At 36.5% G+C, this 21759-nt stretch overlaps 1 protein-coding gene across 1 annotated transcript in view; it reads right to left on the reverse strand.

The window, feature by feature from the left end:
* LOC148941979 (uncharacterized) overlaps positions 1–1258 on the reverse strand; it is a 91535-nt gene extending 90277 nt beyond the window's left edge. The window contains exon 1 of the mRNA XM_089103048.1: positions 1120–1258. The gene's annotated coding sequence lies outside the window, so the exon portion shown is untranslated. The remainder of the gene's footprint in view (positions 1–1119) is intronic.
* Positions 1259–21759: the final 20501 nt, after the last annotated feature.

The raw sequence follows: 21759 nt of genomic DNA on the forward strand, positions 1-21759 counted from the left end.
TATATATATATATATATATATATATATATATATATATATATATATATATATATATATATATATATATATATATATATGTATATATATATATATTTATATATATACATATATATACATATATACCCTTCTGCCCAGTGGCGGATCCATAGGGGGCGCGCGCCCCCTAATGTAGTCGAAAGTAGTGTAATTTACTTAATTAACGCAAGTACGAAAAATGAGGTTCAATCCCGCTCTCTAGAGCTATAATGAAAGAAAGGTTGAGGTGGCTAGGGCACGTTGTGCGGATGAAGGATGACAGATTGCCGAAGATTGTTCTTTTCGACCAACCGTCTAGGGCTAAACGGAAAGCAGGTCGTCCTCGTCTGGGGTGGGAGGACATCATAAAGAAATATTTAAAGGAAATGGGAACTTCATGGGCGGGTGTAAAAAGGGAGGCTTTGAATAGATTGGGATCAAGGAGGAGCGTGCGTAGCTGTGTTGGCCTCAGGTGACTTGGTGCTGCGGTGAGTTGTTAGTAGTAGTAGTAGTAGAAAAGGGGCGGGGAAACACGCCCCAATTGAAGGCACTTGTAAGAAAAGAAGACGTAAACAATTTAAGATAACACGTATTCGATGATAAACAAACTCGTAAAATAGATCAATATATTAGCAAACAAAGAAATCTTGCAATTAGCCTCTTTGAAGCTTCTATCTTTTCGACCGGTTCAGATCCAGTAGGGGGCTGGGGGAATTGTTCCCCTCAAGGTTTTTCTGACTGCCTCATTTGTTTTGTTTCCTTATTTTACTTTTTATTTAAAATAAACTTGTCAATTATTGGCACCCTTGTCACCCTCCACCAGATCTTGCTCTAGATCCGTCTTTGCATCTGGACAGCCCTATCAAAACTTGCGCATAGGAAGAAGGGAATTATATCCTCATCTTTATCTAAATATCCATAGGGAATTAAAAACTTTCTAAGTAATTGAGGCCCTTGACAAAATTTTGACGGATCCCCTCGTATTAAAATGCGTGTATCTATGCATGAAAACAGAAGATCTTTCTTTGTCAAAGACAGTGGTGATGGATTAGTAGTCTCAGAAAAAGAAATAGGGAGCGAAAAAAAACAAACATAAATCCTTACCAGCTAAGTATCAATATTATTATAAATATTTCTCAAAAGATACCAAATCAAAACTAATTGTAAATTTGCAAATATTCATAACTGCCCGAAGATGCCTGAGAAGGTGGAGCTACTGAAAAAAAAAACTCAAGGCTTTCACTGTCACATGTTAGCGGAAGGAAAAAACTAGTTTGTTTACTTCCGAGTTGTGTAGTAAAACCGTAATGTGAGTGACGTAAAATTTTGAAGCGCGACTGCAAAGACATCATTTTAGCCTCGTGTTTGAGGGGGGGGGGTGTATTTTAAGCGCCAAAGGATTTCTTGGAGACAAAGCTGCAAGTTAATAAAGGGTGTGATATTTGTTTGGTTTCTCCCGAATAGTAAACGCAGAGTGAAGAACCCTTAAAAGGTTCGTACAGAGAGGCCATTCTACTCTATATTTCATAAGGGGGGGGAAAATCAAAACGAACAACTTTTAGGGACAACGCTGCATTTTAAAGGAAAGAAAACTGTACTTTCGAGCAGCGAAACCGTAGTCAGACTTAAGCGTAATTATTAACGTTTTGTACAGGTAGTCAGGTGCGATTTCAGTTTTCCCCTTCGTAAATGGAGGAGGAGGGGGCAAGAACGAAGAATTTCAAAGGGAAGAAAAAAAGACTATGCACTAGGCCACCTAGTACACATAATGCCTGGGTACAGAACTAGATGGAAAGGCAGATCTGAAGATAAAAGTTGTATACCCCAAGGGCAAATCATCTTTTTTAAAAATTAATTAAAAATAATTCTGAAAAATAAGTTTTTCAAAGAAAAGTAAAGGCCATTTTAAACTTAAGATAAGCAGATACAAATACCTGTTAAAATTTGAATTCAAAACGACCAGAAATGACTATTAAAGAATAAATGAAACCCAAAACGAACAGAAATTAAATAAACAATCATAGCAAAAAACATACCACAATTAGTAATATAAATAAATGAACAGATTTTAATGCGACTATTAGATTAAACTTAGGACTCAAGGTTAAAACGAAAAAAAATATTTTGCTATTGAAGCATAAATGAAGACCTTAATGAAAATAAAATAGATAAAAAATCAACAAAAACAATCATTCTATAGACATTTATGCAAATCAATATTAAATCTTAAAACGAGTGAAACTAGAATTGAATATGCAAATCAAGCTTGAAACGAAAAAAAATCACTACAAACAAGAGTTTGGGTATTGCCTCCTTCTCTCATTGTAAAAGTCTAAAACCTACTGTATCATTGGCACTTTACTGAAAACCAACTATATTACAAATATTTTCTTTTGTACTTAATACTAAAAATAAACATTAAAATTATAGTATAATTTTGAACTGATGACCATTCAGCAATTAATATTATTGTAAATCAAACATTCAGTTTAATTTATTAGTTCCTTCTAAAGTTGTTCAAGACGAATATAGTTTCACTACAAACAAGTGTTTGGATACTGCCTCCTTCCTTAACTGTAAATAAAAACTAAAAGCCTACTGCGTCATTGAAGCTTAACTGAAAAAGAATTATATTACAAATATTTTCTTTTCCAGTTCTTACAGAATTGAAAATAAGACTAAGATTAGAGATACATAAATTCTTGAACTGATGGATCTTCCAACAATTAATATCATTATACATCAAATATTCAATTTGATGTGGTGTATACTTTCCAAGACTGCTCAAGACACATATAGTTTTCAGTAAAGCGCCAATGATGCAGTAGGTTTTAGACTTTTACAGTGAGAGAAGGAGGTGATACCCTAACTCATGTTTGTAGTGATTTTTGTTCGTTTCAAGCTTGATTTGCATATTCAATTTAAGTTTCACTTGTTTTAAGATTTATTTATTCATTTACATTAACATATATTGTATGTTTGTTTGCATTGATTGTTTATTTAATTTCAGTTTATTCAACTTTAATAGAAAAATATTTTTTTTCGTTTTAAGCTTGATTTTCATATTCAATCTAAACATTAATCGCTTTAAGATCTATTTATTCATTTATATTATAACTTGTTGTATATTTTTTGCTATGATTGTTTATTTAATTTCTGTTCGTTTTGGGTTTCATTTATTCTTTAATAGTAATTTCTGGTCGTTTTGAATTCGAATTTTAACAGGTATTTACATCTGCCGAGCTTAAGTTTAAAATAGCCTTTACTTTTCTTTGAAACATTTACTTTTCGGAAAGTTTTTATTTCATCAATTTTCGTTCGGTTTTTATTGCAAAAAGTTTCAAGTTTTTAAAATTCCTTATTTCGAAATCAAAATTTTTTAAAAAAAAGATCAAACGTTTATAAAAGTATCAAAACTGGCATCACAGTAACAATATGAAAGTGAAAAATAGGTTTGTTTCAACCTCGGAGTTTTTATTATCTGATGTTTGAATTACTTTTAACAAAATGGCTATCTCAAAATTTTTATCGGATGGGTTTGGGGAAAAAAGGGCGTGGAGGGGGTCTAATTGCCCTACGGTCTCTTTTAACTCTTTAAAAGTGAACTAGAACTTTCTATTTTCAATAAAATCAGCCCTCTCTGAAGTTTAGACGAGCATCCCTTCTATAAGAACCATATATACCCAACAGTATAACTTACAACGTTTGTCCCTGGACCCGGCGGCGTTGTGTTGGCCCTAGAGTTTTCATATCTTATTGTCTAAATGCTGTTAAAAAAATGGCGACCTGAAATTTTAATCGGAGAGTTTTTTAAATTTGACAAAACTCAAGATATGGAGGGCGGAGGGGCTAGTTGCCCTCTCGTCTTTTTTCTCTCTAAAATATTGAACTAGAGCTTTTAATTTCTATTAAATGAGCCCTCTTTGAAGTTTATACGAGCATCCCTTTCATAAGAACAATATAAGGCCCCAGGACATAGCTTGCAATGCCTGCCCCCCGGGCCCTGGGAGGTTTTGTCAACACCGGAGTTTTTATTATCTGACCTTTGAAGTATTTAAAAAATGGCTTTCTCAAAACTTGTATCAGATGGGTTTGGGGTAAAAAGGGCTTGGGCGTGTGGGGTAGGTGTCCTCCGATCTCTTTTGACTCTTAAAAATTGAACTAGAACTTTCAATTTCCATTCAAATTAGCCCTCTCTGAAGTTTATACGAGCATCCCTTCCATAAGAACTATATATGCCCCCAGGGCATAACTTGCAACGCCTGCCCCCGGGCCCTCAAAACCCCTATGCCTTCCCAAGGCCAGAACAAAATATGCACTTCACTGAAAAAAATATAAATGTTTTTAATTTTATAACTTTAATAAATTAAATAATATTATAATTTTGATGACTAAATATCAGTATATGTGTATTAAACTGATAAAGCACTTTCATTCGTATTTTTTCATTGAATTACAAATTAGGTTCTGGCCTTGGGAAGGCATAGGTGTTTTGAGCCCAAATTATGTAAATTTCTGCTCGTTTTGAGTTTGATTCGGTTATTTATTGTAATTTCTGTTTGTTTTGGGTTTCATTTATTTATCGATGCTGATTTGCGGTAGTTTCATGCTTGGTAGATTATTTGATTTTATTTTTGCTCATTTTTTGCTTGATGGAGTTCTTTACTTTTCTTTGAAAAACTTGTTTTGTGGAAAAAGTTTGTTAATCAATTACTGTTCGTTCTATATTGACATAGTCTTTCCATGGAAAAAGAAAATAATACTTTAAATCTTTTCGTTTTTTTAATAATTTATAGTTTGGCCTGCTATTTATGTGCTAGAGAAAAATTTTCAGCAATTTTTAACAACATACACCCTTTTAAAAATTTGGACATAATTTGTAGTGATTAATTTCGTTTCATACCTCCTCTAGTTGACCTGAAAGGAAAAACTTGATACCATTCGCAAAAAAAATCTGCTAGCTTTCTTTGATAGCTTGGATACGCTATTTTGACTTGGTTAAAATTTAAGAGCAGAAGTAGCCCCAAAACCTTGAACATAATACCCTCAGTTATTAGTGGGATACTGCTGAGATGCCTTATTAGGAATTAGCATTAACACAGTGCATTTTGATTTAATCTTAAGGCAACATTTAGTTTTTAAACATAAAGGCAAATGGGAGCGTGGGCGTGGGACGGGGATTAGTTACCCTCCAATCACTTTCGACTATTAAAACGGGAATCAGACCTTTCTATTTTCAATCGAACAAGCCCTTTTCAAAGTTCCTACGACAACTCCTTCGATTCGAAGTGCCCTGGTCTAAACAACAACAACAACAATAAAAAAATAATACATTATACCCACATCGATCTTTACTATAAAAATGTCAAGCCTTCCAATCACTTTCGACTATTAAAAAGGGCACTAGGCCTTTCGATTTCCAATCGAATGTGCCCTTTTTGAGTTTCTGCGACAACGCTTTCTATAAACACCTTAGGCTATATGCCCCCAGGGCATAAATTACAACCCTTACCCTACAGGCTGTTAGGGTGGTTGTCATCCTCTAAGGCATAAAATTTCCAGAACTTTCAATTATGTTAAACAAAATGGCTATCTCAAAATTTTGATTGGATGTGTTTGGAAAATGGTGGGCGTGAGAGGGGCGTTAGTCACTCTCCCATCACTTTCAACTGTTAAAAAAGGCACTAGCCATTTCAATTTCCTATCAAATGAGCCCCTTTTGAAGTTTCTACGACAACGCTTTCAATAAAACCTTATATGCCCCCTGGGGCATAACTTACAATCCTTGCCCCGAGGGCTGGGGTTGTCATCATCAAATACATAACTTTTTCGGAACTTTCAACTACATTGAACAAAATGGCTATCTCTGAACTTTAATTGAATGTGTTTGGGGAAACAGTGGGCGCGAGAAGGGGGTCAATTACTCTCCACTCACTTTCGACTATTAAAAATGACAGTTTCAATTTCCAAACAAATGAGCCCTTTTCGAAATTTCGACCACAACTTTCTATATAAACCTTATATGCCCCCAGGGCATAACTTACAACCCTTGCACTGAGGGCTCTGAGGGGGTTATCATCCTAAAAAGACCTAATTTCCAGAACTTTCAACTATGTTGAACAAAATGGATACATAACAATTTTGATTGGATGTGTTTGGGAAAAAGGCGGGTGTAAGAGGGGGGTTAGTTGCCCTCAAATTACTTTCGACTATTAAAGAGGGCACTAGCCCTTTGAATTTCCAATCGAATGAGCCCTTTTTCAAGTTTCTACGACAAAGATTTCAATAAAACCTCATATGCCCACAGGGAATAACTTATAACCCTTGCTCTGAAGACTGTGGGGGAGTGTCCTGCTCAAAGGCATAATTTTCTGAACTTTAAACTCCGTGGAACAAAATGGCTATCTAAAATTTTTATTGGATGTGTTTTGAGAAGGGTAGTCGCGAAAAGGGTGTTAGTTGCCTTCCAATCACTATTGACTATTAAAAAAGGCACTAGCAAATTCAGTTTCCATTTGAATCAATTTCCAATTGAATGAGCCCTTTTTGAAGTTTCTAAGACAACGCGTTCTATAAAAACCTTATATGCCCCAAGGGCATAGGTTACAACCTATGCCCCAGCCTATGCCTAAATCTAGAACTCAACAACGCTGAACAAAATGGCTATATAAAAATTTTGATTGGATATGTTTGGGGAAAAGGTGGGTGAGAGAGGGGGTTTAGTTGCCCTCAGATCACTTTAGACTATGAAAAAGTGCACTAGACCTTTGAATTTCCAATCAAACGAGCCATTTTTCAAGTTTCTACGACAAAGATTTCAATAAAAACTTACATGCCCCCAGACCATAACTTATAACCCTTGCCCTGAAGCACTGTGGGGGGAGTGTCCTGCTCAAAGGTATAATTTCCTGAACATTAAACTGCGTAGAACAAAATGTCTGTCTCAAAATTTTGATTCGACATTTTTGGGGAAATGGTGGGCGTGGAAGGGGTGTTAGTTGCCTTCCAATCACTTTCGACTATAAAAAAGGGCACTAGCCATTTCAATTTCTATTCGAATGGTCCCTTTTTGAAGTTTCTACGACAACGCGTTCTATAAAAACCTTATATTCCCCCAGGGCATAACTTAAAACCCTTGCCCTGACGGCTGTGAGGGGATCGTCATTCTCAAAGACCTAATTTACAGAACTTAAAACTACCTGAAATAAAATAGCTATCTCAAAGTTTATATTGGATGTGTTTGGAGAAAAGGTGGGCGTGAGAGGGGGGTTAGTTGCCCTCCAATCACTTTCGACTATTAAAAAGGGCACTAGCCCTTTGAATTTCCAATCGAATGAGCCTTTTTTGAAGTTTCTACGACAACGCCTTCTATAAAAAACCTCATATGCCCCCAGGCCATAATTTAAAACCCTTGCCCTGAAGGCTGTGGGGGAGTGTCCTCCTCAAAAACATAATTCTTATCTGAAAAGCAGCTACGCTGAACAAAATGGCTATCTCAAATTTTGATTGCATGTGTTTAGGGAAATGGTGGGCGTGGAAGGGGTGTTAGTTGCCTTCCAATCACTTTAGACTATTAAAATGGGCACAAGTCACTCCAATTTCCAATTGAATGAGCCCTTTTGAAAGTTTCTACGACAACTTCTTCGATACGAAGTGCCCTGCTCTAAAGGAAAAAAAAAAAATAATACATTATGCCAACATCGTTCTGATATGCCCTCAGGGCATAACTTAGAACCCTTGCCCCGATGGTTGTGGGTGAGTGTCCTCCTCAAAAACGTATTTTCTATCTGGAAATCAACTAAGCTGGACAAAATGGCTATCTAAAAATTTTGATTGGATGTGTTTGGGGGAATGATGGGCGTGGGGGGAGGACTAGTTTCCCTCTAATCACTTTCGACTATTAAAAAGGACACTAGCCCTTTGAATTTCCAATCGAATGAGCCTTTTTTAAGTTTCTACGCCAACGTCTTCTATAAAAACCTTATATGCCCACAGGGCATAACTTATAACCCTTGCCCTGAAGGCTGTGGGGGAGTGTCCTCCTCAAAAACATAATTTCTATCTGGAAATCAACTGCGGTGAACAAAATGGCTATCTCAAAATTTTGGTTGGATTTTTTTTTCGGGAAATGATGGGCGTGGAAGGGGTGTTAGTTGCCTTGCAATCCCTAATCACTAGTCCTCCCCTAATCACTTTCGACTATTAAAAACGGCACTAGCCCTTTAAAATTCCAATCGAATGAACCTTTTTTGAAGGCCCTACTTTCTATCTGGAAATCCACTACACTGAACAAAATGGTTACGTGAAAACCTTGATGGAATAAGTTTCGAGAAATGCGTTGCGTGGGTGAGGCGTGAGTTGCCGCCATCTTACCTTTAAATATAGTAATCGTTACACTCCCCCCCTGCGTCCAACAGAACGTACTCCTACTAATAGTTTTACGGCAAACATTTTGCTATAGAGCAATCTGGTCCAAAGGAAAAACAATAATAAATGAGACATTGTGGCAACATCGTTTTTATATGCTCTCAAGGCATAACTTAAAACCCTTGCCCAGAGGGTTGTGGGGGAGTCTCCTCCTAAAAAACATATTTTCTATCTGGAAATCAACCACGCTGAACAAAATGGCTATCTCAAAATTTTGATTGGATGTGTTTGGGGAAATGATGGGTGTGGCGGGGGGGGGGGGGCTAGTTGCCCTCTAATCACTTTCGACTATTAAAAAGGGCAATAGTCACTCCAATTTCCAATCGAATGAGCTCTTTTCGAAGTTTCTACGACAACTCCTTCGATACGAAGTGCCCGGGTATGGAGGAAAAAAAATACATTGTGCCCACATCGTTCTTTACTTAGGTAGCCCTATCGCGCTGCCTATGATATATTTTTACTTTTAGCCTATATTTCTATAAAGTATCCTTATAGTACTTTTATAGTACTTTCATGGTACCAAATGGTTCATTTTTCAATTTTTACTATCATTTTTACTTATTTTGGGAAAATATGGCCAAGATTTGCCCCCCCCCCCTCCCCAGGATTTTGAAAAAATTACGCCATTGAAGAAACGACTTGGTCAGACACAAGAGAAAGGGACGAAAGAAAATAAAATCAACACTGATTCACATAACGGTGAAGAATAATGCCCTGGTGTGGCTCCAGAGGGCAGCCAAAGCAGAAGCATGGCAAGTCCTAGTGCATAGGTTTATTAAGACCCCCTATTCCAGGAGGCTAGGACATAAGGAAAAAACAAGTCATAGCAAGGAATACTCTTGAGAGTAGTCAGAGGCAACGCTATAGCATTAACATACGGCTCCAATTTTTTTTTTTTTCCCCAGAGGCACTTCATATGGAAGGGCTTGTCACATAAACTTCAAAGGGGGCTCATTCGTTTAGACATCGAGAGTTTTAGTGCCCTTTTTAAGGATCAAAAGTGATTTGAAGGCAACTAACATTCCTTCCACGCCCACCATTTCCCCAAACACATCCAATCAAAATTTGAGATAGCCATTTTTTTCTACGTACTTGATTTCCAGATAGATATTATGTTTTTAGGATAACTTTCCCCCCACGGTCCTCAGGGCACGGGTTGTAGGTTATGCCCTGGGGGGCATATAAGGTTTTTATAGAAAGCTTTGTCGTAGAAACTTCAAACAGGACTCATTCAATTGGAAATTCAAATGGTTAATGCCCTTTTTAATAATCAAAAGGAATTGGAGGGCAACTAACCCCCCTCTCATGCCCACCTTTTTCCCAAACACATCCCTTCAAAATTTTTAGATAACCATTTTGTTCAACGTAGTTGAAAGTTCTGGAAATTAGGTCTTTGAGGATGACAACCCCCCCACAGTCTTCAGGGCAAAGTTAATAAATTATGCCCTGGGGGCATATATGGTTCTTATGGAAGGAATACCGTATAAACTTTAGAGAGGGTTCTTTTGATTTGAAGTTGAAAGTTCTAGTTCACTTTTTAAGCGTCAAAAAGATATCAGAGGATAACCCGCCCCCCCCCCCCTCACGCCCTTTTTTCCAAATGCATCCGATAAAATTTTGAGATAGCTATTTTGTTAAAAATAGTTCTAAGATCATATAACAAAAACTCCAGTGTCGACATTACCCTCCAGGGCCCGGGGGCAGGCGTTGTAAGTTATGCCCTGGGGACATATATGGTTCTTATGGAAGGGATGCTCGTATATACTGTTAAGAGGGCTCATTTGATTGGAAATTGAAAGTTCTAGTTCACTTTTTAAGAGTCGAAGGAGATTGGAGGGCACCCCCTCCCTCCACGCACTTTTTTCCTCAAACCCATCCGGTAAGAACTTTGAGATAAACCTTTTTAAAAATAGTTCAAAGACCATGAAACGAAAACTCCGGGGTTGACACAGCCCCCCAGGGCCCGAGGGCAAGCGTTGTAAGCTATGCTCTGGGAGAAGATATGGTTCTTATGGAAGGGATGCTTGTAAAAACACCAGAGAGGGCTCATTTCATTGAAAATTGAAAGTTCTAGCTCAGTTTTTGAGAGTAAAAGATATTGGAGGGCAACTAGCCCCCCCCCCCCATGCCCTTTTTTCCCCAAATGCATGCGATAAAAGTTTTAGATAGTCATTAAGTTAAAAATTGTTAAAAGGTCAGGTAACAAAAACTCAGGTGTCGACACAACCCTCCAGGGCCCGGGGGCAGGCGTTGTAAGTTATGCCCTAGGGCATATATAGTTCTTATGGGAGGGATAATCGTATAAACTCCAGAGAGGGCTCATTTGATTGGAAATTGAAAGTTCTAGTTTATTTTGAAGCGTCAAGAGATTTAAGGGCAACTAGCCCCCCCCCCCCCCCGCCCTTTTTCCCCAAACCCATCCGCTACAATTTTTAAGATAGCCAGTTTTTTTTTAAATTGTTCAAAAATTAGATAACGAAACTCCGGTGTCAACAAAACTCCCCAGAGCCCAGGGAGTAAGCGTTGTAAGTGTTGTTCTGGGGGCGTGTATGGTTCTTATGAAAGGAGTTCTCGTATAAACTTCAGAGAGGACTCATTTGATTGGACATTGAAAGTTCAAGTTCACTTTTTAAGAGTCAAAAGATATCCGAGGGCAAACAGCCCCCCCCCCACACCCTTTTTCCCCAAGCCCATCCGATAAAATTTTTAAAATAGCCATTCCATCAAAAATAGTTCAAAGGTCAGATAAAAAAAACTAATGTGTCAACGCAACCCCCAGGGCCAAGAGGCAGGCGTTGTAAGTAATGCTCTGGGGGCACATATAGTTCTTATGGAAGGGTTGCTCGTATGAACTTCGGAGAGGGCTCATTTGATTGGAAATTGAAAGTTCTTGTTCATTTTTTAAGAGTTAAAAGAGATTTGAGAGCAACTAGCCCCCCCCCCCCACACCCTAAATGCACCAGACAAAATTTTGAGATAGAAACTTTGTTAAAAATAGTTCAAATTTCAGATAACAAAACTCCGGTGTCGACACAGCCCCCCAGGGCCCGGAGGTAGGCGTTGTAAGTTATGCCCTGGGGGCATATATGGTTGTTATGGGAGAGATGCTCGTATAAACTTCATAGAGGGCTCATTTGATTGGAAATTCAAAGTTGTAATTCACTTTTTAAGAGTCAAAAGTGATCGGAGGGCAGCTAGCCTCCCCCACACTCCATTTATTTTTTACCAGAGGCACTTCATACAGAAGGGGTCGTCGTATAAACTTCAAAGGGGGCTCATTCGATTGGAAATCGAGAGTTCCAGTACCCTTTTTAAGAGTCAAAAGTAATCGGAGGGCAACTAGCCCCCCACCCCTAAGCCCTTTTCCCCAAATACATCTGATAAAACTTAGTTATTAGCGGGTTTTGTCAATTAATGAGTGATACTAAAATTAATGGGAAGTAACCCGATTTGCACGGGTATGGTAATATAAAAACCTATCCAAGCTTGTAATATCATCTGTTTTACCTCCTTTTTTTTGTGCATTGAAGGTGCTAATAGATTAAAGGTGCTAATAGATTAATAAAGGTGCTAATATTGAAGGTGCTAATAGATTTTAATAGGTGCCGTATTGAAGGTGCTAATAGATTAATAAAAATAGTAAACTATGATGCATGAAGCAAATTTTAAAAGGTAGCTTACACAGTGTCCATGGGTTATCCACTCTCAGAAATCATGTAGACAAGATGGCGCGTGTTAAGCATGGCGAAACTAATTCTACAATTCTTGCATTAATTTGTGCAAAAAAACCTTCTCAATTATAGAATTTTAGCACGTTTCGCCAAAATTCATACTGTACTAAGCGTACCAAGCGCGCGGGAAGTGTACGGCACGCGTGGCGTTAAGAGATGTAAATACTGATTGCACGTACTGATTTGCATGCTAAAAGAGAACGGCGTCGGATCAAAACGAAAAGACATCATTTTAATCAACTTCACCAAAACCCTATGCAGGGAGCAAAGAGTCCCTTGGCTCGAACAACCAGGACAATTTATTGGTGAGAACAAACAGAAAATATCACTTGTTTGTATGGCAAGCATCTTTTTTTTTTTTTTTTTTTTTTTGATCCGCTTCTAGTTGGGCACCGGAACATTTTGCAACTGTTAAGGACTCATTTTAAAGAAAATTGGCCAATATACTCACTTTAGTAATTAAATAAAGGCAATATCTAAAGAGAAATCAGTTTTTATGCAAAAAATAAAAACAATATTCCAGGTGATGAATGACATCATAAATGTTGGTTACAACCATAAAAGACGTATAAAAAGTACAATTATTTTATGACATTAGGTATAACGACACAATGATGTAAATTGTAATAACATAAGTACCGTAATGTAATAATTACGCCATACCATCAGAATATAAAAAGATGTTAAGCTACAATCCTTTAACAATGTAAGTTAGTAATTCGTTATGATGATTACATAGGAAGCTACAGAGAGGGAGCTGTAAAAAATATTAATGCAAATCAACGGATATACATATACTTTAAAAACCATACCTTTGTTTTTTCATCTAATATCTTACTGTTTTTTTTTTCAAATCCTAACATTATATCTGGGCCTTCCTCCCCTCCACGTTAATTTTTACCCACAATAATCTCTCCTGGAAAATTTCCACACCATGTCACTCGTTATATTACAGTTTGATGATCCCATTAGCACTCATCAAGGCCGTACCCAGGATTTTTTTCAGAGGGGGTTTAACTAAAAAAAATCGGGGAGGGGAGGGTTTTTTACACAAAAAAAAATCAAAAAACCCATACAAAATTTTTTTGTATCCATTTTTGTTACACTTTTAAGAGTCAGACAAACAGTTCTGGGGGGAGGAGGGGTTCAAACCCCCTAACCCCCAGCCCCCTCTGGGCATGGCCTTGGCATCCATCAGATTTGTTTTCATATTACCACAATTCTATTATTTATTTTTCTGGGTACTGAAATTGATATCTCCGTATACCGAAATTAGCACACCGCAAAAAAAACTGCATGTCTAATTTTAGTTTGCTTCAATTTTCTTGCTTCCTTTTTCAGGAACCGTTTTGCTTTCGACTATTAAAAAGGGCAATAGCCCTCTCAATTTCCAATCGAATGAACCGTTTTCGACATTTTTATGACAACACTTCCTATAAAAACATTATATGCCCCCAGAACATAACTTACAACCTTAGCCCTGAGAACTGTGAGGGGGTTATCATACTCAAAACATAATTTCCGGAACCTTCAACTACGCTCAACGAAATAGCTATATCCAAATGTTGATAGGAAGTGTTTGGAGAAATAATAGGTGCGTGGGGGAATTCGCCCTCCGATCACTTTTGACTATTAATAAGGGCACTAGCCCTCCCAATTCACAATTGAACGAGTCCTTTTTGAAGTTCCTTCGACAACGCTGGCAAAGACCTAATTTCCAGAACTTTCAACTACGTTGAACAAAATTGCTATCTCAAAATTTTGATTGGATGTGTTTGGGAAAATGGTGGGTGTGAGAAGGGCGTTAGTTGCCCTCCTATCACTTTTGACTGTTAAAAAGGTTCGAACACTGGAACGTTTTATTTGAGTTATTCTGACTGAAACGTGTTTTATTTAAACTATATTAAAAAATAAACATGCCCAAGATAACCGTGAGAGGGGGTTATATGCCCTCTAATAACTTTCGACTATTAAAAAGGGCACTAGCCCTTTGAATTTCCAATCGAATAGGCCTTTTTTCAAGTTTCTACGACAAAGCTTATAACCTTAGCCCTGAAGGGTTTGGGGGGAGTGTCATCCTCAAAGACCTAATTTCCAGAACTTTCAACTACGTTGAACAAAATCGCTATCTGAAAATTTTGATTGGATGTGTTTGGGGAAATGGTGGGCGTGAGAGGGGGGTTAGTTACTTTCCAATTACTTTTGACTATCAAAAAGTGCACTAGTCTTTTCAATTTTCAGTTGAATAAGCCCCTTTTGAGGCTTCTACGACAACACTAAGTATAAAATCCTTATATACCTCAAGGGAATAACTTACTAACCTTTCCCTGAGAGCTGTGGGGGATTTATCATCCTCAAACACATAATTTCTAGAATTTTCAACTACGTTTAATGAAATCTCTATCTCAAAACTTTGATTGGATGTATTTGGGAAAATGGTGGGCGTAAGTAGGGGTTTAGTTGCCTTCCAATCCCTTTAGACTATTAAAAAGGGCACTATCCCTTTCAATTTTCAATAGAACCAGCCCTTTTTGAAGTTTCTACGGCAACCCTTTCTATAAAAACCTTATATGCCCCCAGGGCAAAACTCACAACCCTGGCCCTGAGGGCTGTCGGGGTTGTCATCCTCAAAGACCTAATATACAGAACTTTCAACTACGCGTAAAAAATGGATATCTCAAAATTTTGATTGTATTTGTGAAATGGTGGGCGTGAGAGTGGGGATAGTTGCCCTCAAATTACTTTCGACTATTAAAAGGACATTAGTAATTTCAATTCCCAATCGAATGAGCCCTTTTTGAGGTTTCTACGACAAAACTTTCTGTAAAAATCTTATATGCCCCCAGGGCATAACTTAAAACCCTTGCCCTGAGGGCTATGAGGGGGGGGGGAGGGTTGTCATCCTTAAAGACCTAATTTCCAAAACTTTCAACTACGTTGAACAAAACGACTATCTAAAAATTTTGATTGGATGTGTTTGGGGAAAAGGTCGGCGTGATAGTGGGGTTAGTTACCCTCTGATCACTTTCTACTATTAAAAAGGGCAATATCCCTCTGAATTTCCAATTGAATGAGCCCTTTTTCAAGTTTCTATGACAAAGCTTTCAAAAAAACCTTATATACCCCCAGGGCATATTTTATAACCTTTGCCATGAGGGGATATCATCCTCAAAGATCCGATTTTCAAAATTTTCAACTACGTTGAACAAATTCGCTATCTCAATTTTTCTCTTGTGCCCTCAGGGCAAGGGTTGTAAGTTATGACCTGGGGGCATATAAGGTTTTTATAGAAAGAGTTGTCGTAGAAACTTAAAAAAGGGCTCATTCAATTAGAAATTGAAGGGGCTCTGGAAGTTTGTCATCCTCAAACACCTAATTTCCAAAACTTTCAACTACGTTGAACAAAAAGGCTATCTAAAAATTTTGATTGGATGTTTGGGGAAAAGGTGGGCGTGAGATGGGGGATTAGTTGCCCTCCAATCACTTTCTACTATTGAAGGGGCTCTGAAAGTTTGTAATCCTCAAAGACATAATTTCCAAAAATTTCAACTATGTTTGAACAAACTAACTATCTCAAAATTTTAATTGGATGTGTTTGGTGAAAATATTTAAGGAAACGCAACGAAAATGTCCCAAGTGTTACATTTCAGTGAAAAAATCGTGAAATGAACTTTGAAACAACGACAGTATGTAGCAGTGACAAGGTAACCCACGACACGACAATATAAAAATATCGACACAAAAGTATAAAAAAAAATATAAAAATATGGTGAACCAAGACACAACAATGCAAAAATATTCCAAGTCTTATATTTCGAGACAAAAATTCCAAAATGAACTTTGAAACATCAGCAGAATGTAGCACTGACATGGTAAACCACTAAAAAAATATTCTAAGTCTTACATTTCAACGAAAACAATCCTGAGATGAACTTTGAAACATCAACAGAATGTTACAGTGACATGGTGAACCCCGAGACAACAGTAAAAAACTATTTCAAGTCTTACATTTTGATACAAAAATTCCCCAAAAAAACTTTGAAACATCGACAGAATGTTATAGTGACAAGGTAACCCGTGACACAACAGTATAAAAATACTCGAAGTCTTACATTTCACCGAAAAATTCCAAAATGAACTTTGAAACATCTACAGAATGTAACGCTGACAAGACAACGATATGAAAATATTCCAAGTGTTACATTTCAGTGAAAAAATTGTGAAATGAACTTTGTAACATCGACAGAATATAGCAGTGACAAGGTAAGTCACGACACAACAGCGTGCAAATATTCCAAGTCTTACATTTCAATGAAAAATTCTAAATGAACTTTGAAACATCAAGAGAGTGTAAAAGTGATAAGGTAAATCATGACATAGCACTACAAAACTATTCCAAGTCTTACAGTTCAACGAAAAAATTCCAATGGCGTGGTGTTTTGTGTGTGTGTTTTTGTGTGTGTGTTTGTGTGTGTGTGTGTTATTTTTTTTTCAAGCTAAGAATTTCAAGCTATGATACAAATTCTAAAGCTAGTCTATAGTCCTAATACTATCAAGATGGTTTTACTTCGAACTTGTCTACAAACTAATCATGACCTGTCCTTTTCAGAACAAGAGCCACTCACTGAACTGAGCCATTGTGTAGAAGTGCTACCATATTAAAAGAAAAACATAAAACAACAATCCTAAAATTGATTACGAAAATTCCATAATGAATTTTGAAATATCAACAGTATCTAGCACTGATATGGTAAACCAAGACACAAGAGTGGAAAAATATTCCAAGTCTTTCATTTCGAGACTTTGAAACATCAACAGAATGTTGCAGTGAAATGGTGAACCACGAGACAACATTACAAAAATATTTCAAGTTTTACATTTCAATACAAAAATTCCAAAATGAACTTTAAAACATCGACAGAATGTAACAGTGACAAGGTAACCCACGACACAACAGTATAAAATATTCCAAGTTTTGCATTTCAACGAAAAAATTCCAAACTTAACTTTGAAACGTCTACAGAATGTAACGCTGACAAGACACAACGCTATGAAAATATTCCAAGTATTACATTTTAGTAAAAAAATCGTGAAATGAACTTTGAAACAACGACAGAATGTAGCAGTGACAAAGTAACCCACAAAACAATAGTATAAAAATATTTCAAGTCTTACATTTCAACGAAAAAATTCCAAACTGAATTTTGAAACATCTACAGAATGTAACGCTGACAAGACGCAACGCCACGAAAATATTCCAAGTGTTACATTTCATTGAACAAATCGTGAAATGAACTTTGAAACAACGACAGAATATACCAGTGACAAGGTAACTCACGACACAACAGCATAAAAATATTGCAAGTCTTACATTTCAACGAAAAATCCCGAAATGAACTTTGAAACATCTACAGAATGGACCGGTGACAAGACACAACGATACGAAAATATTCCAAGTGTTACATTTCAGTGAAAAAATTGTGAAATGAACTTTGAAACATCGACAGAATATAGCAGTGACAAGGTAAGTCACGACATAACAGCGTGCAAATATTCCAAGTCTTAAATTTCAATGAGAAATTCCAAATGAACTTTGAAACATCAAGAGAGTGTAACAGTGATAAGGTAAATCATGACATAGCACTACAAAACTATTCCAAGTCTTACAGTTCAACGAAAAAATTCCAAGGGCGTGGTGTTTTGTGCGTGTGCTTGTGTGTTTGTGTGTCTGTTTGTTTTTGTGTGTGTGTGTGTGTTATTTTTTTTCCAAGCTAAGAATTTCAAGCTATGATACAAATTCTAAAGCTAGTCTATAGTCCTAATACTATCAAGATGGTTTTACTTCGAACTTGTCTACAAACTAATCATGACCTGTCCTTTTCAGAACAAGAGCCACTCACTGAACTGAGCCATTGTGTAGAAGTGCTACCATATTAAACGAAAAACATAAAACAACAATACTAAAATTTATTACAAAAATTCCGTAATGAATTTTGAAATATCAACAGTATCTAGCACTGATATGGTAAACCAAGACATAAGAGTGGAAAAATATTCCAAGTCTTTCATTTCGAGACTTTGAAACATCAACAGAATGTTGCAGTGAAATGGTGAACCACGAGACAACAGTACAAAAATATTTCAAGTCTTACATTTCGATACAAAAATTCCAAAATGAACTTTAAAACATCGACAGAATGTAACAGTGACAAGGTAACCCACTACACAACAGTATAAAATATTCCAAGTTTTGCATTTCAACGAAAAAATTCCAAACTTAACTTTGAAACGTCTACAGAATGTAACGCTGACAAGACACAACGCTATGAAAATATTCCAAGTATTACATTTCAGTGAAAAAATCGTGAAATGAACTGTGAAACAACGACAGAATATAGCAGTGACAAGGTAACCCACAAAACAATAGTATAAAAGTATTTCAAGTCTTACATTTCAACGAAAGAATTCCAAACTGAACTTTGAAACATCTACAGAATGTAACGCTGACAAGACGCAACGCCACGAAAATATTCCAAGTCTTACATTTCAGTGAAAAAATCGTGAAATGAACTTTCAAACAACGACAGAATATACCAGTGACAAGGTAACTCACGACACAACAGCATAAAAATATTCCAAGTCTTACATTTCAATGAAAAATTTCCAAAATGAACTTTGAAACATCAACAGAATGTAACAATGATAAGGTAAATCATGACATAGCACTACAAAAATATTCCAAGTCTTACAGTTCAACGAAAAATTCCAATGGCGTGGTGTTGTGTGTGTGTGTGTGTTTTTGTGTATGTGTGTGTTTGTGTCTGTATTTTTTTTTGTGTGTGTTTTTTTTTCAAGCTAAGAATTTCGAGCTATAATACAAATTCTAAGACTAGTCTGTAGTCCTAATACTATCAAGATGGTTTTTACTTCGGACTTGTCTACAAACTAATCATAACTTGTCCTTTTCAGAACTAGAGCCAGTCACTGAATTGAGCCATTGTGTTGAAGTGCTACCATATTAAACGAAAATAAAAATAAAACAACAATCCTAAAATTGATTACAAAAATTCCATAATGGATTTTGAAACATCAACAGAATGTAGCACTGATATGGTGAATGAAGACACAACAGTGCAAAAATATTCCAAGTCTTACATTTCGAGACTTTGTAAAATCAACAGGATGTAGCAGTGACATTGTTAACCACGAGACAACAGTTACAAACATTCCAAAATGAACTTTGAAACATCGACAGAATGTAATAGTGACAAGGTAACCCGCAACACAACAGCATAAAAATATTCCAAGTCTTACATTTCAACAAAAAAAATTCCAAACTGAACTTTGAAACCTCTACAGAATGTAACCCTAACAAGACACAACGCTACGAAAATATTCCAAGTATTACATTTCAGTGAAAAAATCTTGAACTGAACTTTGAAACAGCGACAGAATGTAGCAGGGACAAGGTAACCCACGACACAATAGTATAAAAATATTACAAGTCTTACATTTCAACAAAAAATTCCAAACTGAACTTTGAGACATCTACAGATTGTAATGCTGACAAGACACAACGCTACGAAAATATTCCAAGTATTGTATTTCAGTGAAAAAATCGTAAAATGAACTTCGAAACAACGACAGAATATAGCAGTGACAAGGTAACTCACGACACAACAGCATAAAAAAATTTCAAGTCTTACATTTCAATGAAAAATTACAAATGAACTTTGAAACGTCAAGAGAGTGTAACGGTGATAAGGTAAGTCATGACATGGCACTACAAAAATTTTCCAAGTCTTACAGTTCAACGAAAAAATTCCAATGGCGTGGTGTTGTGTGTGTGTGTTTTTTGTGTGTGTTTGTGTGTATATTTTTGTGTGTGTGTGTGTATTTTTCAAGCTAAGAATTTCAAGCTATGATACAAATTCTAAAACTATTCTGTAGTCCTAATACTATCAAGATGGTTTTACTTCGAACTTGTCTACAAACTAATCATGACTTGTCCTTTTAAGAACTAGAGCCAGTCACAGAATTGAGCCATTGTGTAGTAGTGCTACCATATTAAACAAAAAATAAAACAACAATCCTATAAGTGATTACGAAAATTCCATAATGAATTTTGAAACATCAACAGAATGTAGCACTGATATGGTGAACGAAGACACAACACTGCAAAAATATTCCAAGTCTTACATTTCGAGACTTTGAAAAACCAACAGGATTTAGCAGTGACATTGTGAACCACGAGACAATAGTTACAAAAATTCCAAAATTAACTTTGAAATATCGACAGAATGTAATAGTGACAGGGTAACCCGCAACACAACAGTATAAAAATATTCTAAGTCTTACATTTCAACGAAAAAATTCCAAACTGAACTTTGGAACATCTACAGAATGTAACCCTGACAAGACACAATGGTACGAAAATATTCCAAGTGTTACATTTCAATGTAAAATTCGTGAAATGAACTTTGAAACAACGACAGAATGTAGCAGGTACAAGGTAACTCACGACACAACAGCATAAAAATATTCCAAGTATTACATTTCAATGAAAAATTACAAATGAACTTTGAAAGGTCAAGAGAGTGTAACAGTGATAAGGTAAATAATGACTTGGCACTAAAAAAATATTCCAAGTCTTATAGTTCAACGAAAAAATTCCAATTGCGTGATGTTGTGTGTGTGTGTGTGTTTTTTGTGGGTGTGTGTTTTTTTGTGTGTGTGTTTTTTTATGTGTGTTTTTGTGTGTGTGTGTTTTTTTGTTTGTGTATGTGTGTGTTTGTGTGTGTGTTTTTGAGTTTGTCTGTTTTTGTGTGTTTTTTTTTGTGCGTGTGTGTGTTTTTTATGCTGGTGCGTTTGTGTGTGTGTTTTGTGTGTTTTTGTGTGTGTGTTATTGTGTGTGCGTGTGTATGTGTTTTTGTGTTTGTTTGTTTGTTTTTGCATGTATGTGTTTTTGAGTGTGTGTGTGTTTTTGTTTGTGCGTGTGTTTTAGTGTCTGTGTGTGTGTTTTTGTGTTTGTGTTTGTGTGTGTGTGTTTGCGTGTGTCTTTTTTTGTGTGTTTCTGTTTTGTGTGTGTGTACGTGTGGTTTTGTACTGGTGTGTTTAGTGTGTGTGTGTGTTATTGTGTTTGTGTGTTTTTTGTGTGGGTGTGCTTTTGTGTGTGGGTGTGTGTTTATTTTTGTGTGTGTGTATTTGTGTGTGTATGTATTTTTGCGTGTGTGTTTTTTGTGTGTGTTCTTGAGTGTGTGTGTTTTGTCTGTGTGTGTGTGATTTTGTGTGTGCGTGCGTTTTAGTGTCTCTGTGTGTGTGTGTTTGTGTGTTATACACACAAACACACACACCCAAAACAAACAAACCAACACAAAAAAAACACACACACAAACACAAAAATACACAAACACACACAAACAAAAACACACACACAAGAAAAAACACACACACACAACACCACGCAATTCGAATTTTTTCGTTGAACTCTAAGACTTGGAATATTTGTTTAGTGCTATGTCATGCTCTACCTTATCACTGTTACACTCTCTTGATGTTTCAAAGTTCATTTGGAGTTTTTCATTGG

This window comes from Artemia sp. Qi Xiang Cuo, chromosome 17 (genome assembly GCF_049724085.1).
Source record: "Artemia sp. Qi Xiang Cuo chromosome 17, ASM4972408v1, whole genome shotgun sequence".
Taxonomy (NCBI): Eukaryota; Metazoa; Arthropoda; class Branchiopoda; order Anostraca; family Artemiidae; genus Artemia; species Artemia sp. Qi Xiang Cuo.